Raw genomic sequence first — 5458 nt, 5'->3', positions numbered from 1 at the left:
TTACAGTGCCTTTCATGCTGCTCCCTGATCCTCCTCTGTTCCTACCTTGAATTTTTGAAAAAGTCAACTTCTTATTTTGAGATAATTGTAGACTCCCATGCAGCTGTAGGAAATATACAGAGAGGTCCATGTACATCCAACCCAGTTTCTCCCCAAAGGTAACATTTTTCAAAAGACACTTTCTCCTCCTCTTCCTCCTCCTGCTTCTCCTCATAAAGATACTTCGGCTGCTGTGTGAAGGCAAAGTAGGAAGAAAGAGTTGGGAGGGTTTTGCTCTTGGACAGGGATTTGTACCAGGAGACAGGGTGAGGGGAGGATGCATGGTGCCCATTCTGGGACAGAGATGGAGGTAGTGTTGAACCCACATGATCCCCACAGGAGATACTGATGCTCAAGTCCAGCGAGAACATCCTTCACTAGGCTAAGTCAAACGCATAGTCTGTGTGTCAATCAAAAAGCAGGGAAGAGTGTACAGCACTAAATTATGTTTTCTAACTTTATCTTGCATCTACCTACCACTTCAGCATTTTATTAAAAAAAATAATAAGGGAGAAATGTGGGATTCACATATAAATCAAATATAAAAATCAAATGAATAATCATATTTGACTTGATTGTTTATAGTTTATGATGCGTGATCGAAACCGAAAGTTTCTGTGATATGACTGCCCTTGCACTGTTCACCATGTAAGAACTTGTTCACCATGTAAGAACTTGTTCGTTATGCTTCAGAAGATTGGAGACTGTTGAGAATTAGGCTTGGGGTTGATTAATGATTGTGCATTGAGTCCCCTGTACAGAATTTTATTGTTAACAACCATTTGATCAATAAATATGAGAGATGCCCTCTCAAAAAAAAAAAAGCAGGAAAGAGTGGGCACAATGTCTTTAAGGGAAGAGAGTTTAATGAAAAGACTATGTAGAAGTATGAGCAGAGCTCAGGGGAACCCAGGAGGGATGATAAGGCCCGAGGAGAACAGCACAGGTTGACAGCTGTTACCTGTCCCCCCAGACCTAGAGGAGTGAAAGAAGGTGGCAGTGAAAGCTGCAGTTGAGGTTGAGGAGCTGCCCCACAGAACTATGGCCTTCTGACCGCCCTCCTCCCACCCTCTGATCTCCTGGCAGTGCAAGGGAGCCTGGGTGAGGAAGGCTGCAGAGGTCAGCCTCCTGGGGTGCAGACCACGACAGAGGAGGGATAAAATGGATCCTGTGAGGTGAATGGAGAATAACCAGCAATCCAATTGCAAAAACTCAATAACGGGCAAGCTTTAGAAAACAACTCCTTGGCCTGAACAGGACAAATTCCATATCCACAGTAATTCCATTTTCATGTAAATGTTTCTCACTTAGTCTAACTTCCAGCATCTCTTCCTGCGATTATTCAGAGATTTAAGCTACAAGTATCTGGGGACTGTTGTGGACTCTGGCCTCACCTGGGAATGCAGGAAGAGCCCCAAGGGGAGGGCACGATGCTTGGGGGCTGGAATCTGTGGCTCCTCCAGGGAGTTCCAAGTCCCATGGAAGTGTCAAGAGAATATTGCGTAACAAGAGGCTACTGGGACCTCGGACAAGGATGTTGGCAGCAGCTATAAAAGACTGGAGGTCAGAGACTCCGCTCCCCATTTTTGGGCATCACTAGGCCTCCCTAGTTCTGATGGGTCTCTGAGGTGGGCGATGGGGTAGGGACGGGAGGACTACCTAACCCTGACTGATGGCATTTCCTACCAGTTCAGTAAGATGCATGGGTTGGGGTGGGGGCGGGAGTAGAGGAAAATTGGAATTGAAATGAGTTTCTACATTTGTTAAAATGGGGATAATATCGCCCATCTCACAGAGATAGTGCAAAGATTAAGTGAGATAATAGAAGTAAGTAACTTAGCAGTCTCGTACATGGGAGGGCTCAACAGCTGTTAGCTTCTTACAAGAGACACTGATTCTCTATTGTTATTATAAGTAGTAGTGGTACCTTTTCGGCCTGCCTACTGACCAGAAGGCAGCTGTTTCTGTTTTTTTTATATTGACACACTGCTAAGTGGCTTTGAATAGGATTTTTTATTTCCTCATTTGTCACATGTGTGAGCCGGGCTGACAAAAATGACCCCACGGATGGCCTCACAGCCACCACCCACAGCAGACACATCGCAGTTACAGGGAGTCAGGCCCTGAAGGGCTGAAGGACAGGACCCTCTGAGGGCTGAGTGTGCAGTACACTCTACGGTCTCTGGTACTTGCCCCGCCCCTCTGTGGATTAGGGAGAGATCCTCACGACCACTCCCCTTAAGTTTTAGGAAATTTAAGACTGGGGTCCCTTATAAGCAGGTTCTGGGACAACAGAGGGGGGGGTCTCTGGATTTCTGACATTCACAGACAGCCCAGGCTGCATGCTCACACTACCTTAAAGTGCCTATGTGTTTATTCTAGAAGCCTAAACTGGCTGTGAAAATAGCTGCCACCACAGTACAGAGAGGAAAAGGCAGAAGTCCTCTTCCAGTTGGCCTTCTGCCCCAGTCCACTCCCAGAAGTCAACCCTGCAAATCTGGAGGCCTTTTGTCCTAAGGGGCCTCTCACCCCACCTCCTTCCAGGCCTTGAATCCAGTCAGAGGTGTGGGAAATTCCATTCTTTACACCTGTACACCCCCTAATGGGGGTGCTTCACACCGCGAGGTGAGGTCAAGGACAGGGAGGGGCTGGTGGCCCAGTGGCCTAAGGCCCCTCACATGTCATGTCAGCATCTAAATTCTTGGTCTCTATTAGTTCCCGTCAGACCTTGACTAGCTAAGCTGGCTTTTCTAACCCAAAGCCTGAGAGGGAACCAGGAACAATACTACTTGCTAAAAAGAGGAAAAAAGACACCAAATTTTTTACCATAGCAATCCTAACCATCAAAGGCAGCCTTTTCATGTAGAGGTAATAATAATAGCAATACCATTTATGGGAGCCCTTATTAAGTTCCAGGCATTACTTTGAGCGCTTTGTGTTAGTTTGTCTAATTCTCACAGCCACACTCTTCAGAAGCAGTTCTATCAACATCTCTCTTTTCTAGTAGACACTGCTGCTGGGAAATTCACTGCAGGAGACGGTACGCACAGTGGTTAGCAGCTCAAGCTCTGGAGCCTGACCACCTGGGTTTGCCATCCTGGTTCAGCCACTTCCCAGCTGTGTGAGCTCGGGCTTAGGCTATATAACCTCCCATAACTCAGTTTCCTGCCTTGTAAAATGGGGATGATGACAGAATCTCCCTCAGAGGGTGGCTGTGAGGGTTAAACCAGTGTCCCTGGCACAGAGGAGGTGCTCCATAAATGTGTGTGTTAGGATTGAATGATGGGCTCGAATCTCAGCTAGTTACTGACAGAGGAGGGAACTCGAACCCAGTCTGCCTTTCATCAAGGCTTGTGGGCTTACTGCCTATGAGCACTGCCAACTGAGAGCCTACCAGCAATTCCCCACAAATCCTCAGTCCTTGGGAGCCCAGCCGTCAATGATGTGAAGATGACGGTTGAACCCTCTGAAGAGCCAGAGATTCTTGGTGAGTTATGGGAGATAGAGAAGACTCTGGAATGTTGGTAGGGAGAGGGTCAGCTCTGGGACAGCCTCTCCTTCCTGTCATTCCTTCCTCCTCAGAGATCTTTCATGTCCCCTGCTCTGGTAAGTGCTTGGAAGGGAGAATGGGTATTCTTTACCCTTCTGGGGATCCTTGCTAATCCTAATTAGACTGTGAGCCAAAGACTCAAATACCCCCAAAATAACATGTAGCATGATTGCCAGGGGACCAATGAAAGTAGCTCAGAGGAAGGGTGGCTACTTCCTGAATGTGGTAGCAGCCATGAGAGGCCACTGGACATGACTCTCAGGAGTGGTGGTGTCCAACCTGTCTTCAAAAATGTGAGGGAGTTATGAAGTGAGGGGAAGGATATTCCTGGCAGACGGTAATGTGAGCAGAGGCAGAAGGCTAGAGACAGCATGGGAGAAGGGATCAACTTTGAGGCAAGAGGCAACAAAAGATGAGGCTACAGAGGCAAATGGTGGTCTGAATTTGAGCTGTACAAGCTGCCAAAGAACTTGAACTTTCTTTAGTTGAAAATGGGAAGCCAATGAAGAGTTATAAAGGGAGGAGCTGACACTGGTGAAGTACTGCCATCTACAAAATGTGATAACAATAGTACTTGCCTCATAGGGTTACTGTAGGTTAAGCAAGATGATCCAGATGAAGTACTTAGAATGGCACCTTGAAAATGCTCCATAAATGGTAGTGATGCTGCTACTGATTGTAATGTACATACTGAGTGAGGCTTGACCCAGTAGATGGAGGCCAACACCAACCTTATGTGGAATACAGTAGGCCGTGGACTCGTTTGCCTGCTAAAGAGTAAATGGTGTGGCTCACAGCTCTAGATGATGTGGCTCCTCCTGGTTCCTCTATTTCCCACTCACTAGGCTCCAACCATGTTACCTTCTTTCTGATCTTCAAATATGCCCAGCCTGGGCCTTTGCCCTTGTTATTCCCTCTGTCTGGAATGCTCTTCTCCCACATCTTCTAATGGCTGCCACTTTCTTGTCATAACCTTTCGGTTCAAATGGCACTTCCTCTGAGAGGCTTTCACTGAGCCCCAGGACATCAGCCTTATCTCCAGATTCAATGATCTTATTTGCCTTCATTTTTAATGTCTGTTGCTGTCTGATGTAAACTCTATAAGGACATGAATTATGTCTTTCCGGTTCACTGCTGTACCCCTAGAGGTTCTTGGTAACTGCCTGGCACATGAAGACACCCAATAAAAGTCCAAAAACTGAAGGTCCCAAAATGATCTCTTTTACAGATTCACTCCTTTCAAGCTCTTCTTGGGAAAGGTACCCTATGGAACTATGATCATCGAATAGCAAACTGGAGTTGATCCAGTTTGCTGATGACTTTGTGTAGGTACAATCTGGGAGCTGAAGGGGAAGGTATTTCACAAAACAGGGTAGACCCAGAGCAATTTCCATTACAGGGCTGGGTGGGTAACTGCTACAGGACTGGGGTCTAGACAGCTGGCAGAGGAAGGAGTTGGGCAGAAAGGGGCTGGGAGAACTCAGGGGGAAGGCCTATCAGCAGTAGCTTGGAGGGCCAGTGTTTCAGATCTTACATCCCATCAAGGCCCTCAAATTTAGTCTTTTGACATTATCTTCTAAAGAGGTTATAACTAGTCAGAGACACACCATTAGACTTGAAAAAAAGATGCTCATTTGCACAGCTGTGCCTGACACACAGTAGACCCTCAAAAATATTTGAATGCATGTCGCGAAGTTCATGACTTTACTTTTTCAAGTTTGCATTTTAAAATATACAGGGAGTCTTACAAGGGGCCTTGGACTATTTAAACGTGAGAGTCCAAGGCGTTACTTTTCTTCCTTTTGAGAGGATTGGTATGCTTAGTGCAGGCAACCACTGTGGTCTGTATCGATATAACAGCTGAAGCAA

This window comes from Manis pentadactyla, chromosome 15 (assembly GCF_030020395.1).
Source record: "Manis pentadactyla isolate mManPen7 chromosome 15, mManPen7.hap1, whole genome shotgun sequence".
Lineage (NCBI taxonomy): Eukaryota > Metazoa > Chordata > Mammalia > Pholidota > Manidae > Manis > Manis pentadactyla.
Note: the sequence above shows the minus strand (reverse complement) of the source record.